Source organism: Schistocerca gregaria, chromosome 3 (genome assembly GCF_023897955.1).
Source record: "Schistocerca gregaria isolate iqSchGreg1 chromosome 3, iqSchGreg1.2, whole genome shotgun sequence".
Classification (NCBI taxonomy): Eukaryota; Metazoa; Arthropoda; class Insecta; order Orthoptera; family Acrididae; genus Schistocerca; species Schistocerca gregaria.
This window is the reverse complement of record NC_064922.1, coordinates 598,213,566-598,227,581: the sequence shown is the minus strand read 5'-3', so window position 1 is coordinate 598,227,581 and position 14,016 is coordinate 598,213,566.

Below are 14,016 nucleotides of genomic sequence, written 5' to 3'. Positions count from 1 at the left end.
TTGCTTAAAGAAAACGAAAAACACCACGAATGACTGGAAAAGTAGCCTTGCAAGGAATTATAGATAGCGGAAGCCAGCTTTCGGCTATTTCAGAGGCAGCCTTCGAAGGGTGCTAGGGTGATCAAACATGGTCTACCTTTAAAATCAAAAAGATTAAAATACGAGGAGCAATCACGTGAAAATTCATGGAAGTATCGCAACAGGAACGACTGTAATTTAACTGTCAAGGCCACCAGTTCGAAGGCAGTTTCATTGTGGCCCCAAAGTTGGCGATCGAAATTATAATAGGCATGGACTTCTTGTTCGAGAACCAGGCCGTATTTGATATAGGTAGCGGCACGGTCACTTTCCAGAAGGGCAAGATAAGAAGAACAGGCTACTCCGGCACAACTCCCTACTAACTGTCTGCGACTACATATTGTAGAGCAAGGAGACAGAAATGGTGAGGGAGAAGAACACGGACAACGCGTTCTGAGGTGGCAAGAAGAGGCAGTTCAGGTAGAGGAAGAACTAACACAGGCGATAGAGGGCAAGGACGAGACACGCGGGAACATAGCGATAAAGGAACGCGAAGATCTGAGGAACATTCTAAAGGACAACTTAGAAGTTTTTTGGCCGAAACCAGGGGCTATGCGAAACCTCCAGTACGAGTTATAAAGGCAGAAGAAAAACGCAAAAGGTTCGCAGACAGAGGGGAGGACAGACACGATGAGGTTGTACAGAAAATCCTATTGAAATCGCACCGACTGTCATGCAAGCAAAAGGGGCTGTGCCAGAAATTTTTGTCTGTTTATGATGGACCATACAGAGTAAGAAGTGTCGGCCACCCGAACTCATACGAGTTAGAGCACATAAGGGTAAACGATCATTAGGGTTACATCATATAACGCATATGAAACCTTTTATCGGTTAGAAATAGTAATATGTTTCTCTTTTTGTTTCTCGTGTTGCGATAATAATAAGTTCTGAAATCACTAATATTTAGCTTGTATCAAGTATATCATGTTTTATGTAGTGTCTTATTTTTGTGTCTTGTCTTCGATACAAGACTCAGCAGATTGTTCAATGATAAATTTGTAACAGGGCATGTTACGTAATAGATTGTTCTGCAACGGAAAAGCACGTTCCGACAAAGAAAACGGAGGCGCAATGATACGGAAGATATTTGAGCGCCTAAGCGTGCGCAGAGTCAGCTTATGGGATGTTGAGTGGTTGAAAGCGACCTACTGAGCAAAGCAAAGGAGGATGCGTTCACGAAATGAAATACCGGAATTTTTTTTGCCAGTCAGGAAGAAGTAGAGCCTTGTTTTAGTGGCGTTGAGAAGGCGCGTTTTTGAGTAGTCCGCGCGGACATGCGTTGAAGGACGAAGTTTTGTGAGTTTTTTCGGCCTCCGACAGAGCGACGTATGCGAGGAGATTTTTGGTCATGGCTCTGTGACGTTCGCCAAGGGCGAGGTTTCAGTCGCGAAAGCTAGATTTCAGGAGCACGTAATTTGTGGGGAGAAATGGATTGTAGGGCAAACCTTCAACGTGGCGAACAAATAATTCTAGGAAATGTAACAACATCCAATTGACGCGACAGAAAACCAAACAATGGTAGGTTAAAGTAGTTAGCTTTAACAATTAAATATTCTGTTTTTTTATGTCTAGGATAGGGAACGAAAGAAGGAAAACTGAACGATAAGGAAGATCAAAGGAAGACAAAATCGGACCAAATGATGACCAAAGAAGAATTGATAAAAAAAAGCCTAAATCCAGAAAAAAGGGTAACATAAACTGCAGAACGTGAACACAAGGATGTAAGTAAAAAGTACGCATAGAGGCACTAACCATTGAATGTATTCTAATGTTACAGACGGGAGACAAAGAAGAAGACCAAGTAACGGACTCACACGAGCACTGCAGCCAAACAACAGCGCCAATTGTTGTAACTGACTTTGAATAACTGTTCCAGATCGCATTGAGAATCGGAGAGTCGAAAATAACAAATGGCCATCCTTCATTCCTCAGCACACCCACTTGACCCAAACATAAAATGAAGACAGAAAATAACCTAAACCGAGATTCCAGCTGGAATATTATTGTTAAAAGCTATTAGAAAAGAAAAAGAAGACTATAAATGCACATTTCATAGAAAGATATTTTGTTTTGTAATACAAAGGCCTAGATAATTAGGTGGGGATAGGTTGTACGTTTACCTGTTGTTGTTCGTTTTTCTTTTTCCTCTTCCTCATGTCTTATATTGTTTTGTTTATTATTGTAATAACAGTGGATGTAACTTTTATAACTGAATTGAGTAAAGTAACTCAGTCCTTGTAAATGAGAATAATGATGAAACGATTGACAAGTTCCGCAGCAAATTGTAATGTATGGAAAGGTCACGGGAGGTGACCAGCAACAAGGACTTAACTGTAATAGCATGTAAATGGTTGTAAGTAGGGGAGATGTGGATTTGTTTGTAAAATGTAACTTTAAAGTTGTGTACGTAGAAACGACAAGGAACGTTGGGAAGCAGAACACAACATAGAGAGAGAAATGGGAGCTTACTGGTCACAAGGGACCAGGCTCCGCAGCGCCTGGGCAGAAGGGTCGATCGGCCACTAGGAAATACCTTGTAATCTGGTTACAGCCAAGCAGCGACAGCGTAGCACAATGGACGACGCCGAAGGCGGAAATGCCAAGATACGGGCAGCCAGTTCAGCGCTCCAGACAGATAAACACAGGTGACGCACGTCACTGTCCAAGGATTCCTTGGCGAAGGCACAGAACAACATCACAGGAGAATTGGAAGGCGAAAACTTCACCTAGTATTCCGTCTGTCGATCTGTATTCCTATCTGCCATCGGAAATCTTGAACCAACCAGTAAATCCCATGTATCTTCCTGGCGCCATACCGCGCAAGTGAGGACAAATGGTACCTCCCTAATTGTCCTCTCATGCATCAAGAAAACGCCCAATTCACGCCATACTATTGGCATCAATGAGAAGAAAAGAAGAGCGTAGAACGCACGCATGATGGTGACACTTAGATGTCGTACAGCAGTGGACAGCACAGGCTGGTATGCTTACCACCCTGGGCCCATCACAATGACTTGGCTTGTCTATCAAGAGGCCAGTCAAAGTTATTCAACGTTCAGCGAGCCACGTAAGAGTTGAGTGGAGTACCATCGATGCAGAAAAACAACTGTACCCTTACCTAGCAGTCTGCAATTGCTTCATGGCCCTCTCCCTATACGTAGTGATCCCTGATTAGTACAACAGCAGCACCAGGTGACTGTTAAAAAAAACAGATATGAGAACACATATTTTTTCATATGTGCACTACAGTTACACACAGAAATCAAACAACACAAAGAACCACACTTCAGGCAACAAATAGGACTGCCAACATGAAGTTTTTTCATTAGTTCGTTTGTGGGTTCTCTTCCTATGTGTTCTTGTGTTAGTTAAGATGTTCCGTTTATAACGGTTATGTGTTTATATTTAATTGATGCCTACTATGTTTTCACATGTTTTGTGTGTTTAGTTCAGAGTTTTCTTTCATAACTATGATGTTTATATATGTTATAATGTTAGTTACAAGTGAGATGCAGAGGTTTTTTTGTTATGGTTTATTATATGTGATTAATTGTCTACACTGAAATACACTCCTGGAAATGGAAAAAAGAACACATTGACACCGGTGTGTCAGACCCACCATACTTGATCCGGGCACTGCGAGAGGGCTGTACAAGCAATGATCACACGCACGGCACAGCGGACACACCATGAACCGCGGTGTTGGCCGTCGAATGGCGCTAGCTGCGCAGCATTTGTGCACCGCCGCCGTCAGTGTCAGCCAGTTTGCCGTGGCATACGGAGCTCCATCGCAGTCTTTAACACTGGTAGCATGCCGCGACAGCGTGTACGTGAACCGTATGTGCAGTTGACGGACTTTGAGCGAGGGCGTATAGTGGGCATGCGGGAGGCCGGGTGGACGTACCGCCGAATTGCTCAACACGTGGGGCGTGAGGTCTCCACAGTACATCGATGTTGTCGCCAGTGGTCGGCGGAAGGTACACGTGCCCGTCGACCTGGGACCGTACCGCAGCGACGCACGGATGCACGCCAAGACCGTAGGATCCTACGCAGTGCCGTAGGGGACCGCACCGCCACTTCCCAGCAAATTAGGGACACTGTTGCTCCTGGGGTATCGGCGAGGACCATTCGCAACCGTCTCCATGAAGCTGGGCTACGGTCCCGCACACCGTTAGGCCGTCTTCCGCTCACGCCCCAACATCGTGCAGCCCACCTCCAGTGGTGTCGCGACAGGCGTGAATGGAGGGACGAATGGAGACGTGTCGTCTTCAGCGATGAGAGTCGCTTCTGCCTTGGTGACAATGATGGTCGTGTGCGTGTTTGGCGCCGTGCAGGTGAGCGCCACAATCAGGACTGCATACGACCGAGGCACATAGGGCCAACACCCGGCATCATGGTGTGGGGAGCGATCTCCTACACTGGCCGTACACCTCTGGTGATCGTCGAGGGGACACTGAATAGTGCACGGTACATCCAAACCGTCATCGAACCCATCGTTCTACCATTCCTAGGCCGGCAAGGGAACTTGCTGTTCCAACAGGACAATGCACGTCCGCATGTATCCCGTGCCACCCAACGTGCTCTAGAAGGTGTAAGTCAACTACCCTGGCCTGCAAGATCTCCGGATCTCTCCCCCATTGAGCATGTTTGGGACTGGATGAAGCGTCGTCTCACGCGGTCTGCACGTCCAGCACGAACGCTGGTCCAACTGAGGCGCCAGGTGGAAATGGCATGGCAAGCCGTTCCACAGGACTACATCCAGCATATCTACGATCGTCTCCATGGGAGAATAGCAGCCTGCATTGCTGCGAAAGGTGGATATACACTGTACTAGTGCCGACATTGTGCATGTTCTGTTGCCTGTGTCTATGTGCCTGTGGTTCTGTCAGTGTGATCATGTGATGTATCTGACCCCAGGAATGTGTCAATAAAGTTTCCCCTTCCTGGGACAATGAATTCACGGTGTTCTAATTTCAATTTCCAGGAGTGTAAAAACTTAAAATGAATGAATGACTGCAAACAGAATGCAGAGCTGGTATGGATGCTGTAAGCGTACAACATAAAACAAGTGTTCCTCATCTGACCGTATGTAAACACTAATATGGACGTTCGTAACCTGTTAAATATAACATCAGGCGCTCTGCCGAAATAAGTAGGACATTTTTAATATGTTTGCTTCAGTTTGAATTTTGTTTCATTAACTCTGAAGAGCGCAATTTGAATTTTAATGTATTAATGTTTTTGCAGAAGGTAAACTTTTCTTGTCAGTCAATAATAGACATGCTTTTCATATTTTTTTTCCTTAAGCCATTGGCCAAGAAACAACATCAATCCGGATAATTGTTTCTTTTGTCTTGGCAACGGTAGGATGTAAGATTTATATGCTCACATTTTTAAGGCATTTCGGTCAGTTTTCGGTAAATTTCATATGTTTTTCTGTTAGACATTCAATAGTGGCACTTAGCCATGTAATAAGATTTTGATAGGATGTCATTGTAAAGGTATGAATGCTATGTTTGAGTGGGAAACTAATAATGTATTTATTTATGCTGGTGATAGCCAGGTGTAAATCCTTGCCAAATCCGCAAAAACAGCTGTTCAATGATTTGACTAACACACCCAGAGATAGAGGGTTTAAAATTTGCATTTGTACATATGACTTTCTATGCATGAAGTAAGCCATGCTCCCTATAAAAATTCTTTGCAACAGGAGTCTGATGAAAACTGTCAAAACTTTTCATGTGTTTAATTAAAGGAGATAATTGCTTTTAAAATCAGTCATTAGTTTATTGCAATGTACGAAGTGTGATGGAGGTGAATTATTGTGTCATTAAGCATCGGTAAAGGGCTATGATTCTTCTCTTTGCAAACGTGGTACACCTTGTGCATGAGAGGATTTCTTCTGATGCGTTCCTAGCTGGGAAGCCCGGCAACCAGGTGGACACAAGTACTGCGCCCACAGGCGAGCGGCGGTCGCGCGCCCATGTCGGCACGCTTCACAGAGGGTAGGCCCCCAGAGGATTAGCGACAGGCGAAGACGCCGCATACATCAACACATTGCCAAGAGAAGCCGTGCACATTCGTACATCTGCCCGAGGCAGCGGAAACTACAAACTTAGAACGAAAAACAGTTTAGTCACGATTCTAGGTAACGCGGAAAGAGCGGCAAGTTGAGTAGCAACAACACGACTTGGATGTCCAAGAATCTCAAGTGACCCAGGCAATTTTAGCCGTTTCCCGCGAGCAGAACACCTGGGAACGTAGCGGCAATACTCAAAGGGAGAATTCTTGGTTTATTTGTATACTCTGTGTCTCACACAGGGTATCGCTCTCTTTTCGTCGCGGAATGCGACGGCAAGGAGGTAGGAAATTATGAAACGGACTTCTTCACTGGCAAGAATCTCATGTTCGCTTTGAAAAATAGTACGAGCTACGTAATTTGCGGAAGGGCGGAGACAAGACATTGGAGGGGAGCGGCTCTCTCTCTCCAGGTGCGAGGAGCGCACTAGTATTAGGGATTCCGAATGTTGCATCTGAGGAGGAAGGAGTTCACTCTTGACTGCTTCCGATAAGTCGCAAGGATTCTCTTATCGCTTGTCATAAGACGATGCACCTTGCATTCTTCGCAAAGAGCGTAGAGAGCAAAGTTTGCTAGAACCAAGTAGGCGAGCTTCACTCATTGTACGCGTTATCAAGAGTTTAACTGAGGATCACATTTTGATTTACTACATGTCCGATGACGGTAGTACTGTTAGAACAGGTTTGAGCTTTGTTTAATGCAGTTTCACGTAGGTTTGCACTTTCAGATGGACGCATTCCGTCGTCCAGTAATGATAGCTCCCAGTAGTAGGTTTTGGTCACTATTTTCAGCGGAGGGCATGTTAGACGCTATCAACTACGTCGCCGGCAGAGTCTTGATGCAGCCGCACGCAATCACCCGACTCCACTGTCTCTCCGACCCCGCTATGAACATGGTAATACAGAAATCGCCAGCTTTCCTAGCTGCGCATTCTTCTTTCGCTTTCTTCAGTTTCTTTGCAATGTGATAGACGCAAGACACAGTATTCATCGTTTGCCCGTTAAGAGAGTCATATGTTCAGCTGTTTTTTTTTAGTTTTTTTTCCCTTCTTCATTTATTACACCAGGTCAACCCGTCTCGTGTAATTTATTTATATGTTAAATTAGAATGAATTCATACAATACTCATGTTAAAAGGCAAATACCAGGGTAGGCACCTTATATATTTCATTTGTTGTGAGCTCTTGGTGTCAATTCAATTCTATTTGTTGTTTCCAGAATGAGATTTTCACTCTGCAGCGGAGTGTGGGCTGATATGAAACTTCCTGGCAGATTAAAACTGTGTGCCCGACCGAGACTCGAACTCGGGACCTCTGCCTTTCGCGGGCAGAGAAACGTCCTGGCAGATTAAAACTGTGTTCCCGAGTTCGAGTCTCGATCTGGCACACAGTTTTAATCTGCCAGGAAGTTTCATATCAGCGCACACTCCGCTGCAGAGTGAAAATCTCATTCTGGAAACATCCCCCAGGCTGTGGCTAAGCCATGTCTCCGCAGTATCCTTTCTTTCAGGAGTGCTAGTTCTGCATGGTTCGCAGAAGAGCTTCTGTAAAGTTTGGAAGGTAGGAGACGGATACTGGCAGAAGTAAAGCTGTGAGTACCGGGTTTGAATCATGCTTCGGTAGCTCAGTGGTCACAGTCTGCTTTCCGCAGCGCTGCGGCGAGGACGTCTTGTTTACGTCCCGTCCGCGTGGTCGCGAGTGCTCGTAGTTGTTTACTATTGCGTTGTCTCTAGTTTAGAGTCCATCACTACCGATGCAACATGGCACATTCATACAGACAAACCACCATCAAGATGAGTTTTCAACCCGATCATGCACGACCGCGAGCTTTTGAAGTGGAACGTTTCCTTCGTGACTACGTTAAAATTGACCCGCGAGACATAATTGGTATCCATCTCTCTATCACGAGCTTGACGTAGGTCAAGCTAGTAAGTGACGAGGTGTGCAACAGAATCGTGAGCGCACATGCCAACGGTCTTAAATTCAAACATTCTGATGGCCATATTGGGGCCGTCTCTATCGATCACGCGGGGCTTGGCCTACGTACGATACGCGTCTTCGAACTCCCTTTTGAAGTACCACCGGACGTAGTCACCGCGGCTTTCCAGCTCTACGGCAGAGTGATCAGCCATATGGCCGAAAAATGGACCACCTTTACAACGTACCCCGTTCTTAACGGGGTACGACAGATTAAAATTGAATTGACCAAACATGTTCCGTCATATCTTGTCATCGGCGGATGTAGGGCGATCATTATGTATGATGGTCAGCCACGCACTTGCTCTGGTTGTGGCCAAGTAGGGCACGTCCGTTCGGATTTTCTCCGACGACGGCTTACTCAAATCCCGACAGGTGAATCTATGACTCCTTCTACGGTGATGACCCTTCCTCTCAATTACGCCGAAGTTACACGGGCAGCAACCTTTACCGATGCAGACGACATTAGTCCGATAGCCGCCCCCGATGGCGAGAACATAATGGCTTCTGCAGTACAGGATCCGGCCTCTACAACGGCACCCCCACCTGAAGATAATCACCGACCGACCTTGCAAGAAGGCGTAGATGCCAGGATGGACATTGACCCACGGCTTGTGCCGACAGCGGCTTTTCTTCCAGACACCGGAGCAGCTGAAGAAATCCACCCACATTCAGATACTCAAGCAGACGTCCGTAAACAGCGTTCCCCGCGAAAACACAAGAGACCGCGGCGTGCTCCATCAGACGAGTGTTTGCAGCGATCGTCTGCAATGGACTGTGGAAATTCCGACGACGGTACCGGCGGTACAGAGGCCGCTGTAACTTCAAACTCAACAGATCGCCGTGGTGACGGTTTCAGCCCCTCCGACTCCACAGAACAGCAGGATCACAAGCAGACAGCCGCTGCCGATTCCCAGCCAGAAGAGCCGATGGAGTCAGCGCCGAGTGCCGCAGCAGCCACTAACAGCCACCAACAGTCGATGGTATTTCATGGCGACTGGGCAGACGACTGTGAGGCACACTCCTTGCCCATCGTGTCGGACGACACGGGGGGAAATTTATCCCACCAGTGCTGACGCTTTCCCGCCATCAATTAGAGTGACGAGACAGCCTTACAGGGGTACTGATGGCCAACACGGATGCTGCGGATAGACCTCAAACTTATCGCATTGCAACAATAAACATCAACACTATACGGACGCGCGCTAAGTTATCCTTGCTTCAGGATATGTTGAAGTCTGCTTCCATCGACATAGCCCTCCTCCAGGAAGTGTACGTCGACGACTTCCCAGGCATGTACGGTTACGTTGCTTGCGTCTCTCCAGCTTCCCCAACAGGCAGCGGTGTCGCTGTACTTCTTTGGAAAGGGATAGTGACGGACGATATCCTGTTTCTGCCTGGGGCAAGAGGAATGGCACTCACAGTACTGGGTGTCTGCCTTATCAATATCTACGCACCTTCCGGGACGGACAAACGTCGCGAACGGTCACGATTCTTTGCGGAAGACGTCGTCCCGCTCTTCCAAGGCCCCCACGACCATCTGTTGTTTGGAGGTGACTACAATTGCGTACTGGCGCCCAGAGACCAACTCCCACGACATAATCCGTGCCCGGAACTCGAGACGCTAATTCGAGACCTGCAGATGGTGGACACTTGGGAACATCTTCACGACCACCGACCGGGATTCACGCACTTCACGAGTCACTCTTCCAGTCGTATCGACAGGATTTATGTCTCACGCTCTCTCGCCGCTGGAACACAGGATGCAGAACTGTGGCCTGCAGCATTCTCGGACCACTCAGTTTACATTTGTGCCGTCACCCTGCGGCGGCAACAAGTGTGGAGAAGCCGCAGCCCGTGGAAATTAAACATCGCTCACCTGTCGTACTCGGATTGCCGCCAAGCCGTTGAGGATACGTGGCATTCGTGTGAAAATCGCCTCCGTGCATATCCCACAACGATCCGCTGGTGGTTGGACTGCGCCAAACCGGCACTGAGGCGAACGTTGATAACCTACGGTCGCGACCACGCTACTTGGCGAAGACATACACTCGACTTTTACTTCCGGGTCCTGCGCGACTGCGATACTATGGCGCCGTCTCCAGAACGACAAACGGCGGTCCACCGTGCTAAGGCTCAGATCCTCGCTCATATGCGACGCCACCTAGAGGGGAAGGACATCCGCTCGAGAACGCAGGATCGGATACCTAGCGAACGCCCGTCAATGTTCCACGTCCTTCGTGAACGTAAACGACGCCAACGAGCGCTGATACGCTTCATCGACACTGAGAACGGTCATCGCCTCACCACGCAACAAGACATAAACACAGTGTGAAACGTCCCCTTAGAAAAATTATACAGGACTGGTCTATGTGAAACGTCCTCTTTGAACAATTATACACGACTGTGCTTAAACTGACACACAATAGTTTTTAGCGCAACGCAATCTGACTTTCAAAAATCCCTACAAAAGAATGGCCCTGACTAACATTAACCTATACGTTTCACAAATCACTTACCTCACAAAAATCTTCGTTACTCAAGCTACTGCAATACAGCGAGTGCCACTACTGCCAGCTAAATAAAAGATTCAAACTACTGAAGGCACTAACTACTGATAGGTATAGTTAGCAAATGAAAGATTTTAATACAGAACAGACAATGTATTTACCTTAATGGTCATAATATATAAATCAGTTCGTGACACCAATTCTTACAAATTTCAAAACTCCGCCATCTCTCTCCCCACGTCCACCACTGCTGGCGGCTCACCTCCAACTGCGCAACGCTACGCGCTGTTAGCATCCAGCTGCCGCTGCCCGACACTACAATGGCGAGTATTACAACAATGCCAACCAGCCAAAGACTGCACACGGCACAGCCAGTGATTTTCATACAGAGCGCTACGTAGCGGCGGCGTTACCAATAAAAAAACTAAACAGCCTACTTACAAGCGTTCTACAATCATTATTCCTAGCTCTATTCCGCTCAGACCCCTGATCCGACAGCAGTGGAGGACGTCTCTCAGACGATTTACGGCACCGTCACCCCGGTAATAGAAGCGGCCTTGATGGAAGAAATTACAGAAGAAGAAGTGATCAACGCCATTAGAAAAGGAGCTGTCAACAAGTCTCCGGGTCCTGATGGCCTCCCCGTGGAATTTTACCGGACTTTTCAATATTTATTAGCCTCCCGATGGACGGACATCTGTCGCGAACTACTATCCCCGGACGTGCCGCTCCCTGCGGCCCTTGTGGAAGGGATGATTATTCCTATTCACAAACCGTCCGGTGGCTCACGACTGCAGGACTACTGCCCGTTGACGCTATTGAACTGCGACTTCAAGATATTTTCTCGACTGTTGGCGGCGCGGATACGCCAGACCCTAGGCAATGTTATCTCACCCGATCAGACGTCATTAGGAGGCGACAATAATATTCAAACGGCACTCAGCGAATATCATGACTTGATCTCACTGGCGAGGGCATGTCGTCTGAAGGGTGCACTGGCGGCCATCGATTTTAGTCAAGCTTTCGACCGAGTGGACCACAACTATTTGGAAGCGGTCCTCCAACATATGCGGTACCCACAGCCATTCGTCACTGTCGTCATGCGACTACTCTGTGGCGCGACGTCCAAGGTGATCGTCAACGGCCGACATTCGCAGCCCCTCACCATTTCTCGATCGATACGCCAAGGCTGCCCTCTGTCCACTTTACTTTACGCTGTGGCCATGGAACCTCTCCTCTGCGGCCTGCGCCAACGACTAACGGGTATGACGTTACGAGGCCACACTTTCCGATGTAAGGCGTACGCTGACGACCTGGTGATTGTCATCCGCAACGGTGACGACACCGCTAGCGCACTAACTTGGATAGCGAAATATGGCATGGCCACTGGTAGTCGTATCAACGTCGCAAAATCGGTGGCGATGAACATCGGGGTCGGATTGTCTGAGAACAGTGTCACCCCCTTACAGCTCAGTCATAGTTTGAAATGTCTCGGCATTGATTTTACAGACGATATACGACGGACCGCTGCTCACAACTTTATAGACGGCTTTTACGAAATGTTCGGACTGGAATTGCCAACAACCGCCTACGAGCCCTGGATATCGTCCAACGGACCCAGTATGTCAACACACATTTAGCGTCACGCATTCCGCACTACGCCCAGATATTACCTATACCGGTGATGTTAGCTCGCCGTATACTTGCGGCTTTTGGGTCCTTCGTGAGTTCTGGAATGCTTTTCAAGATCAAATATGAGACTCTCACCCTTCCCCCGGATCGGGGAGGGCTTGGCCTTTATCACGTTTATGACAGAGCGGTCGCCCTATTTGTGAGCACATTAGTCAAACTATGGCAACGCCGTCCGGACAGTCTGACCAGTTTGTTAATAGAAGAACTAGCACCGCCCTCCCTGTTGCCGCCTGTGCCGATACACCACGTCCCCTCTTCGCTCTTCTACATCGGTGTCTTTTACCTCGAACTCAGTTACGTTCGACTTGCCTTACCAGCAACTCAACTGGCGACGGCAAAGACTGTTTATAGGGTCCTGCAACGTGGACGACCCGATAACGTCGTGGAGAGGAAGCACCCAAACGTCAACTGGTGAGTAGTGTGGAGGACAATTCACCACGTAACACTAGACACTGACGTCACGGCGATGTGGTAAATCACTGTCAACGGTAAGCAGGTGACCAGATCAAGGCTACATGCGATCCACATGGTAGACTCACCCATGTGCACGAGCTGTGGCGTTCAAGACAACGATGAACACCATCTTAGCTGTGGCGAGTCTACAGTAGTGTGGCACTTAGTGAGGCAAATGTCAGCATACTTCCTTCGGGTAACGCCGCATCATATCGACCCCAAGACTATCTTATACCCGGATGAAACGTTATTACCCACGCACTAAAACTAATGCAATGACGTGGCTTCGTGGACATGCAGTGCATTATTTGTTTCAAGACGGCACTAAGGACACTTTAGACTTTTGGAACTATTTGCAGGAACGGCATTGCAAGATCCTCCGTAACCCAAAGTATCGACAATATTTTTCCAATTTTTTGTGGAGTGCGTTCCACGACCCTCCACGTAGCTGGAACATCACGGGTAAGAGAAGCTAAAATTACAATACGATAATAGAACACTACACGGTACAACGTGGGATCTACTTTCATCATTACGAGAAGTCATACCTGGATGATACAGCAGATGGAGAGTTTCGTTGTGAACCCTCACACTCTGTAGCAGTATTTGTCCCATTTCCTCTTTTTGTCACCTGTGCGAAAAGGTCTTCGCAGTTTTAGTTTTCCCATCCGGTGCAAGATGTAGCACTGGTTAATGGTGGTATGGATTCCACCCTTCAGTTTTGTTTCATGGTTTTCTTCGCCCCGCACTTTGCTCTCTTTCTTTACGCCCTTTTCTACAACTATTAGCATGGTTTTAATTACGTGCGTCCCCAACTCGACGCAACGAGTGCACTTACTAGTTTTCTGTTCCTTACTGTTAAAAGAAATAAAAATAAGAAAAAATTAAAAATAAATAAATGGATAAATAAAAAAAGTCACAATAATACACCAACTGTATTCTTTGTACCACATCACATCCCCAGGATGGGAGGGAGGAGACATCGTGGACAGGCCTCGGGTCGCGAACCCTGCCCACCTTGCCTCCGTCAGCCCCCTACCTGATCCATCTATATATTAAAAAAAAAAAAAGTGGTAGAGCACTTGCCCGTGAAATGCAGAAGTCCCGAGTTCGAGTCTCAGTCGGGCACACAGTTTTAATCTGCCAGGAAGTTTCCTATTTGTTGTTGTTTTTTATGTTTTTTAATACTTTCTACAGTATCTAGCGACCCATTTTTTATTTTTGTTTAT